This window comes from Ranitomeya imitator, chromosome 5 (assembly GCF_032444005.1).
Source record: "Ranitomeya imitator isolate aRanImi1 chromosome 5, aRanImi1.pri, whole genome shotgun sequence".
Classification (NCBI taxonomy): Eukaryota; Metazoa; Chordata; class Amphibia; order Anura; family Dendrobatidae; genus Ranitomeya; species Ranitomeya imitator.
In genome coordinates this window covers 695,908,440-695,932,918 of record NC_091286.1, presented here as the reverse complement: position 1 = coordinate 695,932,918, position 24,479 = coordinate 695,908,440, and the positions used below count along the sequence as shown (strand labels likewise).

General features: G+C 51.9%; 1 protein-coding gene across 2 annotated transcripts in view; it reads left to right on the top strand.

Moving 5' to 3' along the window:
* Window positions 1-24,479, top strand: part of KIF3C (kinesin family member 3C) — a 105,002-nt gene that overhangs the window by 15,419 nt on the left and 65,104 nt on the right. The window lies entirely within an intron of this gene.

The window sequence follows — 24,479 nt, the reverse complement described above, 5'->3', positions numbered from 1 at the left end:
GCAGATTTTCTGGCTAAAGTGAAAAAAGCAAATAACAGTGAAAATTCATAGCAGCAGTGGCTGTGTCCAGTAGCAACAATAGTGGTGGTTATCATCATCAGTGCCCGTCTCCAGTAGCAGCAGTAGCGGTTATCATCATCAGTGCCCGTCTCCAGTAGCAGCAGTAGCGGTTATCATCATCAGTGCCCGTCTCTAGTAGCAGCAGTAGCGGTCATCATCATCAGTGCCCGTCTCTAGTAGCAGCAGTAGCAGTCATCATCATCAGTGCCCGTCTCCAGTAGCAGCAGTAGCGGTCATCATCATCAGTGCCCGTCTCCAGTAGCAGCAGTAGCGGTCATCATCATCAGTGCCCGTCTCCAGTAGCAGCAGTAGCGGTTATCATCATCAGTGCCCGTCTCTAGTAGCAGCAGTAGCGGTCATCATCATCAGTGCCCGTCTCTAGTAGCAGCAGTAGCGGTCATCATCATCAGTGCCCGTCTCCAGTAGCAGCAGTAGCGGTCATCATCATCAGTGCCCGTCTCCAGTAGCAGCAGTAGCGGTCATCATCATCAGTGCCCGTCTCTAGTAGCAGCAGTAGCGGTTATCATCATCAGTGCCCGTCTCTAGTAGCAGCAGTAGCGGTCATCATCATCAGTGCCCGTCTCTAGTAGCAGCAGTAGCGGTCATCATCATCAGTGCCCGTCTCCAGTAGCAGCAGTAGCAGTCATCATCATCAGTGCCCGTCTCCAGTAGCAGCAGTAGCAGTCATCATCATCAGTGCCCGTCTCCAGTAGCAGCAGTAGCGGTCATCATCATCAGTGCCCGTCTCCAGTAGCAGCAGTAGCGGTCATCATCATCAGTGCCCGTCTCTAGTAGCAGCAGTAGCAGTCATCATCATCAGTGCCCGTCTCCAGTAGCAGCAGTAGCGGTCATCATCATCAGTGCCCGTCTCCAGTAGCAGCAGTAGCGGTCATCATCATCAGTGCCCGTCTCTAGTAGCAGCAGTAGCGGTTATCATCATCAGTGCCCGTCTCTAGTAGCAGCAGTAGCGGTCATCATCATCAGTGCCCGTCTCTAGTAGCAGCAGTAGCGGTCATCATCATCAGTGCCCGTCTCCAGTAGCAGCAGTAGCAGTCATCATCATCAGTGCCCGTCTCCAGTAGCAGCAGTAGCGGTCATCATCATCAGTGCCCGTCTCCAGTAGCAGCAGTAGCGGTCATCATCATCAGTGCCCGTCTCCAGTAGCAGCAGTAGCGGTCATCATCATCAGTGCCCGTCTCCAGTAGCAGCAGTAGCGGTCATCATCATCAGTGCCCGTCTCCAGTAGCAGCAGTAGCGGTCATCATCATCAGTGCCCGTCTCTAGTAGCAGCAGTAGCGGTTATCATCATCAGTGCCCGTCTCTAGTAGCAGCAGTAGCGGTCATCATCATCAGTGCCCGTCTCTAGTAGCAGCAGTAGCGGTCATCATCATCAGTGCCCGTCTCCAGTAGCAGCAGTAGCAGTCATCATCATCAGTGCCCGTCTCCAGTAGCAGCAGTAGCGGTCATCATCATCAGTGCCCGTCTCCAGTAGCAGCAGTAGCGGTCATCATCATCAGTGCCCGTCTCCAGTAGCAGCAGTAGCGGTCATCATCATCAGTGCCCGTCTCCAGTAGCAGCAGTAGCGGTCATCATCATCAGTGCCCGTCTCCAGTAGCAGCAGTAGCGGTCATCATCATCAGTGCCCGTCTCCAGTAGCAGCAGTAGCGGTCATCATCATCAGTGCCCGTCTCCAGTAGCAGCAGTAGCGGTCATCATCATCAGTGCCCGTCTCCAGTAGCAGCAGTAGCGGTCATCATCATCAGTGCCCGTCTCCAGTAGCAGCAGTAGCGGTCATCATCATCAGTGCCCGTCTCCAGTAGCAGCAGTAGCAGTCATCATCATCAGTGCCCGTCTCCAGTAGCAGCAGTAGCAGTTATCATCATCAGTGCCCGTCTCCAGTAGCAGCAGTAGCGGTCATCATCATCAGTGCCCGTCTCCAGTAGCAGCAGTAGCGGTTATCATCATCAGTGCCCGTCTCCAGTAGCAGCAGTAGCGGTCATCATCATCAGTGCCCGTCTCCAGTAGCAGCAGTAGCGGTCATCATCATCAGTGCCCGTCTCCAGTAGCAGCAGTAGCGGTCATCATCATCAGTGCCCGTCTCCAGTAGCAGCAGTAGCAGTCATCATCATCAGTGCCCGTCTCCAGTAGCAGCAGTAGCAGTTATCATCATCAGTGCCCGTCTCCAGTAGCAGCAGTAGCGGTCATCATCATCAGTGCCCGTCTCCAGTAGCAGCAGTAGCGGTCATCATCATCAGTGCCCGTCTCCAGTAGCAGCAGTAGCGGTCATCATCATCAGTGCCCGTCTCCAGTAGCAGCAGTAGCGGTCATCATCATCAGTGCCCGTCTCCAGTAGCAGCAGTAGCGGTTATCATCATCAGTGCCCGTCTCCAGTAGCAGCAGTAGCGGTTATCATCATCAGTGCCCGTCTCCAGTAGCAGCAGTAGCAGTCATCATCATCAGTGCCCGTCTCCAGTAGCAGCAGTAGCGGTCATCATCATCAGTGCCCGTCTCCAGTAGCAGCAGTAGCAGTCATCATCATCATCAGTGCCCGTCTCCAGTAGCAGCAGTAGCGGTTATCATCATCAGTGCCCGTCTCCAGTAGCAGCAGTAGCGGTCATCATCATCAGTGCCCGTCTCCAGTAGCAGCAGTAGCGGTTATCATCATCAGTGCCCGTCTCCAGTAGCAGCAGTAGCGGTTATCATCATCAGTGCCCGTCTCCAGTAGCAGCAGTAGCGGTTATCATCATCAGTGCCCGTCTCCAGTAGCAGCAGTAGCAGTCATCATCATCAGTGCCCGTCTCCAGTAGCAGCAGTAGCAGTCATCATCATCAGTGCCCGTCTCCAGTAGCAGCAGTAGCAGTCATCATCATCATCAGTGCCCGTCTCCAGTAGCAGCAGTAGCGGTTATCATCATCAGTGCCCGTCTCCAGTAGCAGCAGTAGCGGTCATCATCATCAGTGCCCGTCTCTAGTAGCAGTAGCCATCTTTCTGTGTTAGGGGCTCACTACGCCTTCACCTCAAACCCTTGTAAAATGAGTAAAAAACAAACATCGCTGAAGAGCTTCTTTGAAAAGGAAGAAAGAGCCAATGAGACAGATGAAGACTCCGTGACTACTAAAAAAAAGAAAGCTGCATTTAAAAGAAAATACAATGAGTCCTATTTAAATTATGGGTTCATCGCAACTGGCGATTCACATGCCCCAAGCCCACTCTGTCTGATATGTGGCGACCGGCTATCTAACGAGGCCATGAAGCCTTCAAAACTGGTTCGCCACTTACAGACCAAGCACCCTGCATCAAAAGACAAGCCTTTGGAGTTTTTTGAAAGAAAAAAACGTGAACACGAAGGACAGAAGCAATTATTGAAGGCCACCACATCAACAAATGTGTCTGCACTGAGAGCATCATTCTTAGTGGCTAACCGCATTGCCAAGGCTAAGAAGCCCTTTACTATTGGTGAGGAGTTGATTCTACCTGCCGCTAAGGACATTTGCCATGAACTTTTAGGAGAGGCTGCGGTTAAAAAAGTGGCACAGGTTCCTCTTTCAGCGAGCACTGTCACTAGACGAATTAATGAAATAGCAGAAGACATCGAGGTACAATTGTTGGAGAGGATTAATGCGTCACCATGGTACGCAATCCAGGTTGACGAGTCTACTGACGTTGAGAACAAGGCAATGATGCTTGTTTATGTGCGATATATTTTTCAGGAGGATGTGCATGAGGATATGTTATGTGCATTATTGTTGCCAGCCAACACCACAGGTGCAGAACTATTCAAGTCTTTGGATGATTACATATCAGGAAACCTAAACTGGTCATTTTGTGTCGGTATATGCACAGACGGAGCAGCTGCCATGACTGGACGGCTTTCTGGTTTAACTACCCGGGTCAAAGAGGTTGCGTCTGAATGCGAGTCTACGTACTGTGTCATCCATAGAGAAATGCTGGCAAGCCGAAAAATGTCACCTGAACTTAACAGTGTTTTGCAAGATGTGATTAAAGTTATTAATCACATCAAAGCACATGCCCTTAACTCACGCCTGTTCGAGCAGCTCTGTGAGGAGATGGACGCGGAGCACAAACGTCTTCTCCTACACACAGAAGTCAGATGGCTTTCTAAAGGTAGAGCACTGGCCAGAGTTTTTGAGTTACGAGACCCGCTTTATAGATTTCTTTTACAAAAAGAATCGCCACTTGCAGCACATTTCAGTAGTAAGGAATGGGTCACAAAACTTGCTTACTTATGTGACATATTCAACTTTTTGAACGAACTTAATCTATCACTTCAGGGGAGAATGACAACTGCCTTCAAGTTGGCAGATAAAGTTGCTGCATTTAAAGCCAAACTGGAAGTGTGGGGACGGCGAGTGAGAACAGGTATATTTGACATGTTTCAAACATTAGCAGGAATTTTGGAAGAGACCGAGCCTGAGCCTTCATTCTCCCAGCTGGTGCATGATCACCTATCTCAGCTTTCAGAAGAGTTTGAGCGCTATTTTCCGACCACAAAAGACCCACGAACTAGGAAGGAATGGATTCGCAACCCATTTGTGAACAAGCCAGGTGAATCGACCTTGTCCGTGCTTGAAGAAGACCAACTGCTTGAGATTGCAAATGATGGTAGCCTTAAAAGTATGTTTGAGACTTCAAATCTCCCAACATTCTGGATTAAAGTCAAGGCTGAATATCCTGGAATCGCCACCAAAGCACTGAAAACTCTGCTTCCATTTCCAACATCCTATCTTTGTGAAACTGGGTTTTCTGCCATGACAACAGCAAAAACGAGATTACGGAGTAGACTGGACATAAGGAACACACTTCGGGTTTCACTGTCTCCCATCACCCCTAGATGGGACCGTCTTGTTGCAGGAAAACAAGCCCAGTGCTCCCACTGATCCAGGGAAACAAGCCTGGTGCTCCCACTCATTCTGAACCTATGGTAAGTTTATTCAGCCGGTATTTGCTTTTTTTGTGGGAAGGGGATTCTATGCTGGGCGACTCTTCTCCATCTTTTAGCGGCGCCGATCCCAGCTAGCTCCCTAGGTTATGTTCAGCCCATTTGCTTTGCATGATATATTTGTACCTTACGTTTGTGGGGATTAGGCAGGTTATATCAGGTGTCACAGCATGCACAAAGGGGCTGTAACTCATACTAATATGTGCCCTTTTTCTATTATTGGGACTGTCTAAATAGGTTCTATTTGTGTATTAGCACGTAGGATCTGTAGTTTTATGTTACTTGTCCTCTTTCCCATCATTGCATGAACCGGCATTACACAAGATGAATACGCCCTATTATGCTGTTGTAGTATTGCACTTTGTATTATGTGGACCCTTATTTCCCATTGTTTATGGGTGTTTTTAATTGTTTTTACTACAGTTGTCTGTGTGGTGTGGTTCTAATAATAAAATTTGTTACTTGTTTGTTTAATTGTATCGTGGTGATCCCGTTCTTATGATGCAGTCTCTTTTCTTATGAACTGTTGAATCACATTCTCATTATAAATGTCATAATTATATAAGTATGCACTAAGCTCCACCCCTCCATAACCCCACCCCCATATGACCAGAGCCCCGCCCCTGCCCCTCCCCCACCCCACCGGGCCATGGAAAACTGGTCTTGGTTAAAGCGGGTCCCTGGTGCAAAAAAGGTTGGGGACCTCTGCCATAGAACACCTGTGGAGAGATCTAAAAATGGCAGTTTGGAGAAGGCAGCCTTCAAATATCAGGGACCTGGAGCAGTTTGCCAAAGAAGAATGGTCTAAAATTCCAGCAGAGCATTGTAAGAAACTCATTGATGGTTACCGGAAGCGGTTGGTCGCAGTTATTTTGGCTAAAGGTTGTGCAACCAAGTATTAGGCTGAGGGTGCCAATACTTTTGTCTGGCCCATTTTTGGAGTTTTGTGTGAAATGATCAATGTTTTGCTTTTTGCTTCATTCTCTTTTGTGTTTTTTCATTTAAGACAAATTAAATGAAGATAATACCAAAGAATTTGTGATTGCAATCATTTTCAGGAAGAAACTGAGTATTATCTGACAGAATTGCAGGGTGTCAATACTTTTGGCCATGACTGTATAATATAAGATATGTCTGTTATATTAGGTAATGCAGTGTACAGTGCAGGGTCTGATCGTTCTATTGCTGTGTACAATGCAGTGATTGGAGAGTATATGATGTAATGTATAATGCAGTGACTGGGGTATAACCTAGTTCAGTGCAGGGGCTGGGATATTATCCAATGCAGTGGATAATGCAGTTACTGCCATGTCTGTTATGTTCGCTAATGCAGTGTACAGTGCAGTGTCTGATCTATCAATGCAGTGGCTTGGTTATTATATAATGCAGCGTCTTGGTTATGGCAGTGTATAATAAAGTGACACAGATAATGATCTGGATTATATTGAATGCAGTGGACAATACAATTTCCACTGTATTCTTTAATACAGTTCACATTATATAGATATTAGCCAATGCAGTGTTAATTGCAGTGTGTGTGTTTGTGTGTGTGTGGTTATGCAGTGCAAAACGCAGTGTTTGGGATATTATAAAATACAGTGCACAATGCAGTTTCGGGGACATTATCCTATCCATGGTGCAGTGCTATATGCCAGTGTGATGCTGATGTCTGTAGATCTCACACTCCAGTAATTTCCTGTTCTCTTCCGGAGCCTCTGTCCTATATCTGTCTCCTGTCATCAGTGTGACACTTCCTCTGAGACACCATGAGAGGTGGCACACAACCAGTGACCTCCAGTGTCCTTCTCATCACAGGTCTGACTGATGCAATACCGCACTGCACTGTCTGCAGTATACTGTACCCCACAGGTCTGACTGCTGCAGAACCGAACTGCACTGCCATGTCTGCAGTATACTGTACCCCACAGGTCTGACTGCTGCAGAACCGCACTGCACTGCCATGTCTGCAGTATACTGTACCCCGCAAGTCTGACTGCTGCAGATCAGCACTGCACTGCCATGTCTGCAGTATACTACCCCACAGGTCTGACTGCTGCAGAACCGCACTGCACTGCCATGTCTGCAGTATACTACCCCACAGGTCTGACTGCTGCAGAACCGCACTGCACTGCCATGTCTGCAGTATACTACCCCGCAGGTCTGACTGCTACAGAACCGCACTGCACTGCCATGTCTGCAGTATGCTGTACCCCACAGGTCTCACTGCTGCAGATCCGCACTGAACTGCCATGTCTGCAGTATACTGTGCCCCACAGGTCTGACTGCTGCAGACCTGCACTGCCATGTCTGCAGGATACTGTACCCCACAGGTCTGACTGCTGCAGAACCGAACTGCACTGCCATGTCTGCAGTATACTGTACCCCGCAGGTCTGACTGCTGCAGATCCGCACTGCACTGCCATGTCTGCAGTATACTGTGCCTCACAGGTCTGACTGCTGCAGACCCGCACTGCACTGCCATGTCTGCAGGATACTGTACCCCACAGGTCTGACTGCTGCAGATCCGCACTGCACTGCCATGTCTGCAGTATACTGTGCCTCACAGGTCTGACTGCTGCAGACCCGCACTGCACTGCCATGTCTGCAGGATACTGTACCCCACAGGTCTGACTGCTGCAGAACCGAACTGCACTGCCATGTCTGCAGTATACTGTACCCCACAGGTCTGACTGCTGCAGAACCGCACTGCACTGCCATGTCTGCAGTATACTGTACCCCACAGGTCTGACTGCTGCAGAACCGCACTGCACTGCCATGTCTGCAGTATACTGTACCCCGCAGGTCTGACTGCTGCAGATCCGCACTGCACTGCCATGTCTGCAGTATACTGTGCCTCACAGGTCTGACTGCTGCAGACCCGCACTGCACTGCCATGTCTGCAGGATACTGTACCCCACAGGTCTGACTGCTGCAGAACCGAACTGCACTGCCATGTCTGCAGTATACTGTACCCCACAGGTCTGACTGCTGCAGAACCGCACTGCACTGCCATGTCTGCAGTATACTGTACCCCACAGGTCTGACTGCTGCAGAACCGCACTGCACTGCCATGTCTGCAGTATACTACCCCGCAGGTCTGACTGCTACAGAACCGCACTGCACTGCCATGTCTGCAGTATGCTATACCCCACAGGTCTGACTGCTGCAGTTCCGCACTGCACTGCCATGTCTGCAGTATACTACCCCGCAGGTCTGACTGCTGCAGACCCGCACTGCACTGCCATCTGCAGTATGCTGTACCCCACAGGTCTGACTGCTGCAGATCCGCACTGCACTGCTATGTCTGCAGTATACTACCCCACAGGTCTGACTGATGCAGAACCGCACTGCACTGCCATGTCTGCAGTATACTGTACCCCACAGGTCTGACTGATGCAGAACCGCACTGCACTGCCATGTCTGCAGTATACTGTACCCCACAGGTCTGACTGCTGCAGCCCCGCACTGCACTGCCATGTCTGCAGTATACTGTACCCCACAGGTCTGACAACTGCAGACCCGCACTGCCCTGCCATGTCTGCAGTATACTACCCCACAGGTCTGACTGCTGCAGATCCGCACTGCACTGCCATGTCTGCAATATACTGTACCCCACAGGTCTGACTGCTGCAGACCCGCACTGCACTGCCATGTCTGCAGGATACTGTACCCCACTGGTCTGACTGATGCAGTACTGCACTGTCCCTGTCTGCAGTATGCTGTACTCCACTGGTCTGACTGCCGCAGATCCACACTGCTCTGTCCCTGTCTGCAGGATACTGTACCCAAATGGTCTGACAGCTGCAGATCAGCACTGCTCTGTCCCTGTCTGCAGCATACTGTACCCCACAGGTCTGACTGCTGCAGATCCGCACTGCACTGCCATGTCTGCAGTATACTGTACCCCACAGGTCTGACTGCTGCAGACCCGCACTGCACTGCCATGTCTGCAGTATACTGTACCCCACAGGTCTGACTGCTGCAGATCCGCACTGCACTGCCATGTCTGCAGGATACTGTACCCCACAGGTCTGACTGCTGCAGAACCGCACTGCACTGCCATGTCTGCAGTATACCACCCCGCAGGTCTGACTGATGCAGATCCGCACTGCACTGCCATGTCTGCAGTATACTGTACCCCACAGGTCTGACTGCTGCAGACCCGCACTGCACTGCCATGTCTGCAGTATACTGTACCCCACAGGTCTGACTGCTGCAGATCCGCACTGCACTGCCATGTCTGCAGGATACTGTACCCCACAGGTCTGACTGCTGCAGAACCGCACTGCACTGCCATGTCTGCAGTATACTGTACCCCACAGGTCTGACTGCTGCAGATCCGCACTGCACTGCCATGTCTGCAGTATACTGTACCCCACAGGTCTGACTGCTGCAGATCCGCACTGCACTGTCATGTCTGCAGTCTACTGTACCCCACAGGTCTGACTGCTGCAGATCCGCACTGCACTGCCATGTCTGCAGTATACTGTGCCCCACAGGTCTGACTGCTGCAGATCCGCACTGCACTGCCATGTCTGCAGTATACTGTGCCCCACAGGTCTGACTGCTGCAGACCCGCACTGCACTGCTATGTCTGCAGTATACTGTACCCCGCAAGTCTGACTGCTGCAGACCCGCACTGCACTGCTATGTCTGCAGTATACTGTACCCCGCAGGTCTTACTGCTGCAGATCCGCACTGCACTGCCATGTCTGCAGTATACTGTACCCCACAGGTCTGACTGCTGCAGATCCGCACTGCACTGCCATGTCTGCAGTATACTGTACCCCACAGGTCTGACTGCTGCAGATCCGCACTGCACTGTCATGTCTGCAGTCTACTGTACCCCACAGGTCTGACTGCTGCAGATCCGCACTGCACTGCCATGTCTGCAGTATACTGTACCCCACAGGTCTGACTGCTGCAGATCCGCACTGCACTGCCATGTCTGCAGTATACTGTGCCCCACAGGTCTGACTGCTGCAGACCTGCACTGCCATGTCTGCAGGATACTGTACCCCACAGGTCTGACTGCTGCAGAACCGAACTGCACTGCCATGTCTGCAGTATACTGTACCCCACAGGTCTGACTGCTGCAGAACCGCACTGCACTGCCATGTCTGCAGTATACTGTACCCCACAGGTCTGACTGCTGCAGAACCGCACTGCACTGCCATGTCTGCAGTATACTACCCCGCAGGTCTGACTGCTACAGAACCGCACTGCACTGCCATGTCTGCAGTATGCTGTACCCCACAGGTCTGACTGCTGCAGTTCCGCACTGCACTGCCATGTCTGCAGTATACTACCCCGCAGGTCTGACTGCTGCAGATCCGCACTGCACTGCCATGTCTGCAGTATGCTGTACCCCACAGGTCTGACTGCTGCAGATCCGCACTGCACTGCTATGTCTGCAGTATACTACCCCACAGGTCTGACTGATGCAGAACCGCACTGCACTGCCATGTCTGCAGTATACTGTACCCCACAGGTCTGACTGATGCAGAACCGCACTGCACTGCCATGTCTGCAGTATACTGTACCCCACAGGTCTGACTGCTGCAGCCCCGCACTGCACTGCCATGTCTGCAGTATACTGTACCCCACAGGTCTGACAACTGCAGACCCGCACTGCCCTGCCATGTCTGCAGTATACTACCCCACAGGTCTGACTGCTGCAGATCCGCACTGCACTGCCATGTCTGCAATATACTGTACCCCACAGGTCTGACTGCTGCAGACCCGCACTGCACTGCCATGTCTGCAGGATACTGTACCCCACAGGTCTGACTGCTGCAGAACCGCACAGCACTGCCATGTCTGCAGGATACTGTACCCCACTGGTCTGACTGATGCAGTACTGCACTGTCCCTGTCTGCAGTATGCTGTACTCCACTGGTCTGACTGTTGCAGATCCGCACTGCTATGTCCCTGTCTGCAGGATACTGTACCCCACCGGTCTTACTGCCGCAGATCCACACTGCTCTGTCCCTGTCTGCAGGATACTGTACCCAAATGGTCTGACAGCTGCAGATCAGCACTGCTCTGTCCCTGTCTGCAGCATACTGTACCCCACAGGTCTGACTGCTGCAGATCCGCACTGCACTGCCATGTCTGCAGTATACTGTACCCCACAGGTCTGACTGCTGCAGATCCGCACTGCACTGCCATGTCTGCAGTATACTGTGCCCCACAGGTCTGACTGCTGCAGACCTGCACTGCCATGTCTGCAGGATACTGTACCCCACAGGTCTGACTGCTGCAGAACCGAACTGCACTGCCATGTCTGCAGTATACTGTACCCCACAGGTCTGACTGCTGCAGAACCGCACTGCACTGCCATGTCTGCAGTATACTGTACCCCACAGGTCTGACTGCTGCAGAACCGCACTGCACTGCCATGTCTGCAGTATACTACCCCGCAGGTCTGACTGCTACAGAACCGCACTGCACTGCCATGTCTGCAGTATGCTGTACCCCACAGGTCTGACTGCTGCAGTTCCGCACTGCACTGCCATGTCTGCAGTATACTACCCCGCAGGTCTGACTGCTGCAGATCCGCACTGCACTGCCATGTCTGCAGTATGCTGTACCCCACAGGTCTGACTGCTGCAGATCCGCACTGCACTGCTATGTCTGCAGTATACTACCCCACAGGTCTGACTGATGCAGAACCGCACTGCACTGCCATGTCTGCAGTATACTGTACCCCACAGGTCTGACTGATGCAGAACCGCACTGCACTGCCATGTCTGCAGTATACTGTACCCCACAGGTCTGACTGCTGCAGCCCCGCACTGCACTGCCATGTCTGCAGTATACTGTACCCCACAGGTCTGACAACTGCAGACCCGCACTGCCCTGCCATGTCTGCAGTATACTACCCCACAGGTCTGACTGCTGCAGATCCGCACTGCACTGCCATGTCTGCAATATACTGTACCCCACAGGTCTGACTGCTGCAGACCCGCACTGCACTGCCATGTCTGCAGGATACTGTACCCCACAGGTCTGACTGCTGCAGAACCGCACAGCACTGCCATGTCTGCAGGATACTGTACCCCACTGGTCTGACTGATGCAGTACTGCACTGTCCCTGTCTGCAGTATGCTGTACTCCACTGGTCTGACTGTTGCAGATCCGCACTGCTATGTCCCTGTCTGCAGGATACTGTACCCCACCGGTCTTACTGCCGCAGATCCACACTGCTCTGTCCCTGTCTGCAGGATACTGTACCCAAATGGTCTGACAGCTGCAGATCAGCACTGCTCTGTCCCTGTCTGCAGCATACTGTACCCCACAGGTCTGACTGCTGCAGATCCGCACTGCACTGCCATGTCTGCAGTATACTGTACCCCACAGGTCTGACTGCTGCAGACCCGCACTGCACTGCCATGTCTGCAGTATACTGTACCCCACAGGTCTGACTGCTGCAGATCCGCACTGCACTGCCATGTCTGCAGGATACTGTACCCCACAGGTCTGACTGATGCAGATTCGCACTGCACTGCCATGTCTGCAGTATACTGTACCCCACAGGTCTGACTGCTGCAGAACCGCACTGCACTGCCATGTCTGCAGGATACTGTACCCCACAGGTCTGACTGCTGCAGATCCGCACTGCACTGCCATGTCTGCAGTATACTGTACCCCACAGGTCTGACTGCTGCAGAACCGCACTGCACTGCCATGTCTGCAGTATACCACCCCGCAGGTCTGACTGATGCAGATCCGCACTGCACTGCCATGTCTGCAGTATGCTGTACCCCACAGGTCTGACTGCTGCAGAACCGCACTGCACTGCCATGTCTGCAGTATACTACCCCGCAGGTCTGACTGATGCAGAACCGCACTGCACTGCCATGTCTGCAGTATACTGTACCCCACAGGTCTGACTGCTGCAGCCCCGCACTGCACTGCCATGTCTGCAGTATACTGTACCCCACAGGTCTGACTGCTGCAGAACCGCACTGCACTGCCATGTCTGCAGTATACTGTACCCCACAGGTCTGACTGCTGCAGATCCGCACTGCACTGCCATGTCTGCAATATACTGTACCCCACAGGTCTGACTGCTGCAGAACCGCACTGCACTGCCATGTCTGCAGTATACTACCCCGCAGGTCTGACTGATGCAGAACCGCACTGCACTGCCATGTCTGCAGTATACTGTACCCCACAGGTCTGACTGCTGCAGATCCACACTGCACTGCCATGTCTGCAGGATACTGTACCCCACAGGTCTGACTGCTGCAGAACCGCACAGCACTGCCATGTCTGCAGGATACTGTACCCCACAGGTCTGACTGATGCAGTACTGCACTGTCCCTGTCTGCAGTATGCTGTACTCCACAGGTCTGACTGCTGCAGATCCGCACTGCTCTGTCCCTGTCTGCAGTATACTACCCCGCAGGTCTGACTGATGCAGAACCGCACTGCACTGCCATGTCTGCAGTATACTGTACCCCACAGGTCTGACTGCTGCAGATCCGCACTGCACTGCCATGTCTGCAGGATACTGTACCCCACAGGTCTGACTGCTGCAGAACCGCACAGCACTGCCATGTCTGCAGGATACTGTACCCCACAGGTCTGACTGATGCAGTACTGCACTGTCCCTGTCTGCAGTATGCTGTACTCCACAGGTCTGACTGCTGCAGATCCGCACTGCTCTGTCCCTGTCTGCAGGATTCTGTACCCCACCGGTCTTACTGCCGCAGATCCACACTGCTCTGTCCCTGTCTGGAGGATACTGTACCCCAATGGTCTGACAGCTGCAGATCCGCTCTGCTCTGTCCCTATCTGCAGCATACTGTACCCCACAGGTCTGACTGCTGCAGACCCGCACTGCACTGTCATGTCTGCAATATACTGTACCCCACAGGTCTGACTGCTGCAGATCCGCACTGCACTGTCCCTGTCTGCAGGATACTGTACCCCGCTGGTCTGACAGCTGCAGATCCGCACTGCTCTGTCCCTGTCTGCAGGATACTGTACCCCACAGGTCTGACTGCTGCAGACCCCCACTGCACTGCCATGTCTGCAGGATACTGTACCCCACAGGTCTGACTGCTGCAGACCCCCACTGCTCTGTCCCTGTCTGCAGGATACTGTACCCCACAGGTCTGACTGCTGCAGAACCGCACTGCACTGCCATGTCTGCAGGATACTGTACCCCACAGGTCTGACTGCTGCAGAACCGCACTGTACTGTCATGTCTGCAGTATGCTGTACTCCACAGGTCTGACTGATGCAGATCCGCACTACTCGGTCTGCAGGATACTGTACCCCACAGGTCTGACTGCTGCAGATCCACACTGCACTGTCCCTGTCTGCAGGATACTGTACCCCACAGGTCTGACTGCTGCAGATCCGCACTGCTCTGTCCCTGTCTGCAGGATACTGTACCCCACAGGTCTGACTGCTGCAGATCCGCACTGCTCTGTCCCTGTCTGCAGGATACTGTACCCCACCGGTCTTACTGCCGCAGATCCACACTGCTTTGTCCCTGTCTGCAGGATACTGTACCCCACAGGTCTGACTGCTGCAGATCCGCACTGCTCTGTCTGCAGGATACTGTACCCCACAGGTCTGACTGCTGCAGCTGCAGATCCACACTGCTCTGTTCCTGTCTGCAGGATACTGTACCCCACAGGTCTGACTGCTGCAGCTGCAGATCCACACTGCTCTATTCCTGTCTGCAGGATACTGTACCCCAGAGGTCTGACTGCTGCAGAACAACAGGAGCGGTACTGTGCAGTGTATATATACTGGACATGAGGAGTGGTACTGTGCCGTCCTGAGTAGAAGTTTGTGCTTCAGAGCTGGTGGTCCTATTGTAAGTCAGTGCAGGACATGCAGTGGGACTGCAGAGTGGAGCCCCCCATTCCCTGGCACATGAGACCCTTCTTCTTGTGCCGTAGTCCATATGACGCCCACACTGCAGTCTGACCCCTCTGTGGGACTTGTGTCTACAGATGTTGTTTCTGTAGAGGGGATTCAGGAGGATGAGACATTTTTAGAGGGGCTGCGGTCGGTCGCCCGCTGCTCGCTGAGCTCAGCATTTCCTCTTCACTGAATCTTGCAGAACTTTGCTGAATATAGGAGATTTCTGGAGCAGAATGTGAAGATCCGCCATCATCGCCCCTCAACGAGAGAGCAAGCCTCGTGCACACCCCTGAGAGCAGACTGCAGGGCGAGGGGGTGACGTCCAGCACCGGCCCCGAGTCCTCTGCACCCCGGGGGGCTACAGACCACTATATAGAAGAAGTCATGCTCACCACATAGTAAAATCCCATAGAACAATCACAACAGAGAATGTGACCACTATATGTAGAGACATGGCAGCCCTGACATCCCCAATGGGCTGCTTCTGTACAGATGAAGCACTCACACTACTTACAGCTGAGGGTTTGTAGCAGTGTTGATCTTCATCCATTCCAACTGATGCCTTTTAACTGATGCCCCCACTAAACACCCTGGTCACAGTGCTGTGGGGTCTCCTCTGTATGTGAGATTTCATATCATCTGTTCATGTGCCACACAAGTATGTAACCTGTCCGAGAGCTGGTTACAATGGGTCAGCGTGGGTGCAATGTGGAGGTGCAATGTTTGGTCGCAGGTGCAATGTGTGGTCGCAGGTGCAATGTGTGGGTGCAATGTGCAGGTGCAATGTGTCGGCACAGGTGCAATGTGTCGGCGCTGGTGCAATGTGTCGGCGCTGGTGCAATGTGCAGGTGCAATGTGTGCATTGTGTTGGCGCAGGTGCAATGTGCAGGTGCAATGTGTGGTCGCAGGTGCAATGTGTGGGTGCAATGTGCAGGTGCAATGTGTTGGCGTGGGTGCAATGTGTCGGCGCGGGTGCAATGTGTCGGCGCGGGTGCAATGTGTTGGCACGGGTGCAATGTGCAGGTGCAATGTGTCAGCACTGGTGCAATGTGTTGGCATCGGTGCAATGTGCAAGTGCAATGTGTCGGCGTGGGTGCAATGTGCAGGTGCAATGTGTTGACACGGGTGCAATGTGCAGGTGCAATGTGTTGGCGCGAGTGCAATGTGCAGGTGCAATGTGTTGGCGCGGGTGCAATGTGCAGGTGCAATGTGTTGGCGCGAGTGCAATGTGCAGGTGCAATGTGCAGGTGCAATGTGTTGGCGCGGGTGCAATGTGCAGGTGCAATGTGTTGGCGCGGGTGCAATGTGCAGGTGCAATGTGTTGGCGCAGGTGCAATGTGCAGGTGCAATGTGTTGGCACGGGTGCAATGTGCAGGTGCATTGTGTCCATCTGGAGTCCATCATGTTTTCCCTTGTAGAACCAGAAACACATGGGCTACTTGCACAGTGAACAAGTCTGTAGGAACCTGTTCACACACCACCAAAAAACTTGAAGACACAAAAGAGCACAGTGAGGTCAAAAATACTCTGTTGTAAAAAAAATCACAGTAATAAGCAAGTGCTAGTCAAAAAATGGAAAGAAAACAGGGTACTTAGTTGATACTTTTTTGCAAAAAAATGTATACTAAGCTGCTCCACCAATCGTCAAGGTATACCCTTGGGCAGCACGGTGGCGCAGTAGTTAGCACTGGAGTCCTGGGTTCAAACCCCACCAAGGACATCTGCAAAGAGTTTGTATGTTCTCTCTGTGTTTGCGTGGGTTTCCTCCGGGCACTCCGGTTTCCTCCCACATTCCAAAGAAATAGGGAATGTAGATTGTGAGCCCCAACTGGGGACAACAACAATAATGTGTGCAAACTGTAAAGCGCTGCGGAATATGTTAGCGCTATAAAATAAAGATTATTATTATTACCCTTATAGAGCAGTCCTATCTAATGTATATAATCCCTATCTGATGTATTTAAAACCTGATCATCTGTATAGTACCTGTATGAGCAGGGTTCAGAGAGAAAAAATATCCATGTGGACATGCAGGATGGAACAGCTACAATGCAAATGACCCACAGAGGAGTGATGGACTCCCCTGTCTTGTAGAAACAAGTGAACAATTATAGAACCAGAAACACATGGGCTACGGATTGTGTTTTTTTTTTAACTGAGCATGCTCCGATTTTTTTAGGATCTAATTAGCTGGATCAGCAAGTCGGATCTGGCAAAGAAAAAAAAAACGGATCCGTCGCATCAGTTTTTCACAATCTGCGACGGATCCGTGTTTTTCAACATTTGACGGATTGCAAAAAACTGATGAGTGAAAGGGGCCTTATTCGGGCATATTCCAGACAGAAGCCGCCAGACGCAGTGTGCACAGAGCCCTGGAGCCGCCAGATGCAGTGTGCACAGAGCCCTGGAGCCGCCAGATGCAGTGTGCACAGAGCCCTAGAGCCGCCAGACGCCGTGTGCCCAGAGCCCTAGAGCCGACAGATGCAGTGTGCACAGAGCCCTAGAGCCGCCAGACACCGTGTGCCGAGAGCCCTAGAGCCGCCAGACACTGTGCCCAGAGCCCTAGAGCCGCCAGACGCCGTGTGCCCAGAGCCCTAGAGCCGACAGATGCAGTGTGCACAGAGCCCTAGAGCCGCCAGACACCGTGTGCCGAGAGCCCTAGAGCCGACAGACGCAGTGTGCACAGAGCCCTGGAGCCGCCAGATGCAGTGTGCACAGAGCCCTAGAGCCGCCAGACACAGTGTGCACAGAGCCCTAGAGCCGCCAGACGCCGTGTGCCCAGAGCCCTAGAGCCGCCAGACGCCGTGTGCCCAGAGCCCTAGAGCCGACAGATGCAGTGTGCACAGAGCCCTAGAGCCGACAGACGCAGTGTGCACAGAGCCCTGGAGCCGCCAGATGCAGTGTGCACAGAGCCCTAGAGCCGCCAGACACTGTGCCCAGAGCCCTAGAGCCGCCAGACGCCGTGTGCCCAGAGCCCTAGAGCCGACAGATGCAGTGTGCACAGAGCCCTAGAGCCGCCAGACACCGTGTGCCCAGAGCCCTAGAGCCGACAGACGCAGTGTGCACAGAGCCCTAGAGCCGCCAGACGCCGTGTGCACAGAGCCCTAGAGCTGACAGACGCAGTGTGCACAGAGCCCTAGAGCTGACAGACGCAGTGTGCCCAGAGCCCTAGAGCCGCCAGACGCAGTGTGCACAGAGCCCTAGAGCCACCAGACACCGTGTGCCCAGAGCCCTAGAGCCGCAAGACGCCGTGTGCCTAGAGCCGCCAGACACCGTGTGCCCAGAGCCCTAGAGCCGCCAGACACCGTGTGCCCAGAGCCCTAGAGCCGCCAGACGCCGTGTGCCTAGAGCCGCCAGACACCGTGTGCCCAGAGCCCTAGAGCCGCCAGACACCGTGTGCCCAGAGCCCTAGAGCCGCCAGACACCGTGTGCCTAGAGCCGCCAGACACCGTGTGCCCAGAGCCCTAGAGCCACCAGACACCGTGTGCCCAGAGCCCTAGAGCCGCCAGACGCCGTGTGCCTAGAGCCGCCAGACACCGTGTGCCCAGAGCCCTGGGGCCACCAGATGCAGTGTGCACAGAGCCCTAGAGCTGACAGACGCAGTGTGCACAGAGCCCTAGAGCTGACAGACGCAGCGTGCACAGAGCCCTAGAGCCGACAGACGCAGTGTGCACAGAGCCCTAGAGCCGACAGACGCAGTGTGCACAGAGCCCTAGAGCTGACAGACGCACTGTGCACAGAGCCCTAGAGCCGACAGACGCAGTGTGCACAGAGCCCTAGAGCTGACAGACGCACTGTGCACAGAGCCCTAGAGCCGACAGACGCAGTGTGCACAGAGCCCTAGAGCCGCCAGACACCGTGTGCCCAGAGCCCTAGAGCCGCCAGATGCAGTGTGCACAGAGCCCTAGAGCCGCCAGACGCCGTGTGCCTAGAGCCCTAGAGCCGACAGACGCAGTGTGCACAGAGCCCTAGAGCCGCCAGACGCAGTGTGCACAGGGCCCTAGAGCCGCCAGACGCAGTGTGCACAGAGCCCTAGAGCCGTCAGACGCAGTGTGCACAGAGCCCTAGAGCCACCAGACACCGTGTGCCCAGAGCCCTAGAGCCGCCAGACGCAGTGTGCACAGAGCCCTAGAGCCGCCAGACACCGTGTGCCTAGAGCCGCCAGACGCCGTGTGCCTAGAGCCGCCAGACGCCGTGTGCCTAGAGCCCTAGAGCCGCCAGACGCAGTGTGCACAGAGCCCTAGAGCCACCAGACACCGTGTGCCCAGAGCCCTAGAGCCGCCAGACGCCGTGTGCCTAGAGCCCTAGAGCCGCCAGACACCGTGTGCCTAGAGCCGCCAGACGCCGTGTGCCTAGAGCCCTAGAGCCGCCAGACGCAGTGTGCACAGAGCCCTAGAGCCGAGATACACAGATACACAGTTCAGCAGTCAGTATCACACAGGAGAGGATTAGATACAAGGCTCAGCAGACAGTATCGCATAGGAGAGGATTAGATACACGGCTCAGCAGTCAGTATCACACGGGATAGGATTAGATACACGGCTCAGCAGACAGTATCACACAGGATAGGATTAGATACAAGGCTCAGCAGACAGTATCACACAGGAGAGGATTAGATACACGGCTCAGCAGTCAGTATCACACGGGATAGGATTAGATACACGGCTCAGCAGTCAGTATCACACAGGATAGGATTAGATACACGGCTCAGCAGTCAGTATCACACGGGATAGGATTAGATACACGGCTCAGCAGACAGTATCACACAGGATAGGATTAGATACAAGGCTCAGCAGACAGTATCACACAGGAGAGGATTAGATACACGACTCAGCAGTCAGTATCACACGGGATAGGATTAGATACACGGCTCAGCAGTCAGTATCACACAGGATAGGATTAGATACACAGCTCAGCAGTCAGTATCACACGGGATAGGATTAGATACACGGCTCAGCAGTCAGTATCACACAGGATAGGATTAGATACACGGCTCAGCAGACAGTATCACACATGATAGTATTAGATACACAGCTCAGCAGTCAGTATCACACGGGATAGGATTAGATACACGGCTCAGCAGTCAGTATCACACAGGATAGGATTAGATACACGGCTCAGCAGACAGTATCACACATGATAGTATTAGATACACAGCTCAGCAGTCAGTATCACACGGGATAGGATTAGATACACGGCTCAGCAGTCAGTATCACACAGGATAGGATTAGATACACAGGTCAGCAGTCAGTATCACACAGGATAGGATTAGATACACGGCTCAGCAGTCAGTATCACACAGGATAGGATTAGATACACGGCTCAGCAGTCAGTATCACACAGGATAGGATTAGATACACAGCTCAGCAGTCAATATCACACAGGATAGGATTAGATACACGGCTCAGCAGTCAGTATCACACAGGAGAGGATTAGATACACAGCTCAGCAGACAGTATCACATAGGATAGGATTAGATACACAGCTCAGCAGTCAGTATCACACAGGAGAGGATTAGATACATGGCTCAGCAGTCAGTATCACACTGGAGAGGATTAGATACACAGCTCAGCAGACAGTATCACACAGGAGAGGATTAGGTACAGCTCAGCAGACAGTATCACACAGGAGAGGATTAGATACACGGCTCAGCAGTCAGTATCACACAGGATAGGATTAGATACACGGCTCAGCAGTCAGTATCACACAAGATAGGATTAGATACACGGCTCAGCAGACATTATTACACAGGAGAGGATTAGATACACAGCTCAGCAGTCAGTATCACACAGGAGAGGATTAGATACACGGCTCAGCAGACAGTATCACACAGGAGAGGATTAGATACACGGCTCAGCAGACAGTATCGCACAGGATAGGATTAGATACACAGCTCAGCAGTCAGTATCACACAGGATAGGATTAGATACATGGCTCAGCAGACAGTATCACACAGGATAGGATTAGATACAAGGCTCAGCAGACAGTATCGCATAGGAGAGGATTAGATACACGGCTCAGCAGTCAGTATCACACGGGATAGGATTAGATACACGGCTCAGCAGACAGTATCACACATGATAGTATTAGATACACGGCTCAGCAGTCAGTATCACACGGGATAGGATTAGATACACGGCTCAGCAGACAGTATCACACAGGATAGGATTAGATACAAGGCTCAGCAGACAGTATCACACAGGAGAGGATTAGATACACGGCTCAGCAGTCAGTATCACACGGGATAGGATTAGATACACGGCTCAGCAGTCAGTATCACACAGGATAGGATTAGATACACGGCTCAGCAGTCAGTATCACACGGGATAGGATTAGATACACGGCTCAGCAGACAGTATCACACATGATAGTATTAGATACACAGCTCAGCAGTCAGTATCACACGGGATAGGATTAGATACACGGCTCAGCAGTCAGTATCACACAGGATAGGATTAGATACACAGGTCAGCAGTCAGTATCACACAGGATAGGATTAGATACACGGCTCAGCAGTCAGTATCACACAGGATAGGATTAGATACACGGCTCAGCAGACAGTATCACACATGATAGTATTAGATACACAGCTCAGCAGTCAGTATCACACGGGATAGGATTAGATACACGGCTCAGCAGTCAGTATCACACAGGATAGGATTAGATACACGGCTCAGCAGACAGTATCACACATGATAGTATTAGATACACAGCTCAGCAGTCAGTATCACACGGGATAGGATTAGATACACGGCTCAGCAGTCAGTATCACACAGGATAGGATTAGATACACAGGTCAGCAGTCAGTATCACACAGGATAGGATTAGATACACGGCTCAGCAGTCAGTATCACACAGGATAGGATTAGATACACGGCTCAGCAGTCAGTATCACACAGGATAGGATTAGATACACAGCTCAGCAGTCAATATCACACAGGATAGGATTAGATACACGGCTCAGCAGTCAGTATCACACAGGAGAGGATTAGATACACAGCTCAGCAGACAGTATCACATAGGATAGGATTAGATACACAGCTCAGCAGTCAATATCACACAGGATAGGATTAGATACACGGCTCAGCAGTCAGTATCACACTAGAGAGGATTAGATACACAGCTCAGCAGACAGTATCACACAGGAGAGGATTAGGTACAGCTCAGCAGACAGTATCACACAGGAGAGGATTAGATACACGGCTCAGCAGTCAGTATCACACAGGATAGGATTAGATACACGGCTCAGCAGTCAGTATCACACAAGATAGGATTAGATACACGGCTCAGCAGACATTATTACACAGGAGAGGATTAGATACACAGCTCAGCAGTCAGTATCACACAGGAGAGGATTAGATACACGGCTCAGCAGACAGTATCACACAGGAGAGGATTAGATACACGGCTCAGCAGACAGTATCGCACAGGATAGGATTAGATACACAGCTCAGCAGTCAGTATCACACAGGATAGGATTAGATACATGGCTCAGCAGACAGTATCACACAGGAGAGGATTAGATACACAGCTCAGCAGACAGTATCGCACAGGATAGGATTAGATACACAGCTCAGCAGTCAGTATCACACAGGATAGGATTAGATACACGGCTCAGCAGTCAGTATCACACAGGATAGGATTAGATACACGGCTCAGCAGACAGTATCGCACAGGATAGGATTAGATACACAGCTCAGCAGTCAGTATCACACAGGATAGGATTAGATACATGGCTCAGCAGGCAGTATCACACAGGAGAGGATTAGATACACGGCTCAGCAGACAGTATCACACAGGAGAGGATTAGATACACGGCTCAGCAGTCAGTATCACACAGGAGAGGATTAGATACACGGCTCAGCAGACAGTATCACACAGGATAGGATTAGATACACAGGTCAGCGGTCAGTATCACACAGGATAGGATTAGATACACAGCTCAGCAGACAGTATCACAAAGGAGAGGATTAGATACCCGGCTCAGCAGTCAGTATCACACAGGAGAGGATTAGATACACGGCTCAGCAGTCAGTATCACAGAGGAGAGGATTAGATACACAGCTCAGCAGACAGTATCACACAGGAGAGGATTAGATACACAGCTCAGCAGACAGTATAACACAGGAGAGGATTAGATACACGGCTCAGCAGACAGTATCACACAGGAGAGGATGAGATACACGGTTCAGCAGTCAGTATCACACAGGATAGGATTAGATACACGGTTCAGCAGTCAGTATCACACAGGATAGGATTAGATACACGGCTCAGCAGTCAGTATCACACAGGAGAGGATTAGATACATGGCTCAGCAGTCAGTATCACACAGGATAGGATTAGATACACAGCTCAGCAGACAGTATCACACAGGAGAGGATTAGATACACGGCTCAGCAGACAGTATCACACAGGATGGGATTAGATACACAGCTCAGCAGACAGTATCACACAAGAGAGGATTAGATACACGGCTCAGCAGACAGTATCACACAGGATGGGATTAGATACACGGGTCAGCAGACAGTATCACACAGGAGAGGATTAGATACACAGCTCAGCAGTCAGTATCACACAGGATGGGATTAGATACACGGCTCAGCAGTCAGTATCACACAGGATAGGATTAGATACACAGCTCAGCAGACAGTATCACACAGGAGAGGATTAGATACACGGCTCAGCAGTCAGTATCACACAGGAGAGGATTAGATACACGGCTCAGCAGACAGTATAACACAGGATGGGATTAGATACACGGCTCAGCAGTCAGTATCACACAGGATAGGATTAGATACATAGCTCAGCAGTCAGTATCACACAGGAGAGGATTAGATACACGGCTCAGCAGTCAGTATCACACAGGAGAGGATTAGATACATAGCTCAGCAGACAGTATCACACAGGATAGGATTAGATACACGGCTCAGCAGTCAGTATCACACAGGAGAGGATTAGATACACGGCTCAGCATTCAGTATCACACAGGAGAGGATTAGATACACGGCTCAGCAGTCAGTATCACACAGGAGAGGATTAGATACATAGCTCAGCAGACAGTATCACACAGGATAGGATTAGATACATAGCTCAGCAGACAGTATCACACAGGATAGGATTAGATACACGGCTCAGCAGTCAGTATCACACAGGAGAGGATTAGATACACGGCTCAGCATTCAGTATCACACAGGAGAGGATTAGATACACGGCTCAGCAGTCAGTATCACACAGGAGAGGATTAGATACACGGCTCAGCAGTCAGTATCACACAGGATAGGATTAGATACACGGCTCAGCAGACAGTATCACACAGGAGAGGATTAGATACACGGCTCAGCAGATAGTATCACACAGGAGAGGATTAGATACACGGCTCAGCAGTCAGTATCACAGAGGAGAGGATTAGATACACGGCTCAGCAGACAGTATCACACAGGACAGGATTAGATACACGGCTCAGCAGAGAGTATCACACAGGGCAGGATTAGATACACGGCTCAGCAGACAGTATCACACAGGATAGGATTAGATACACTGCTCAGCAGTCAGTATCACACAGGAGAGGATT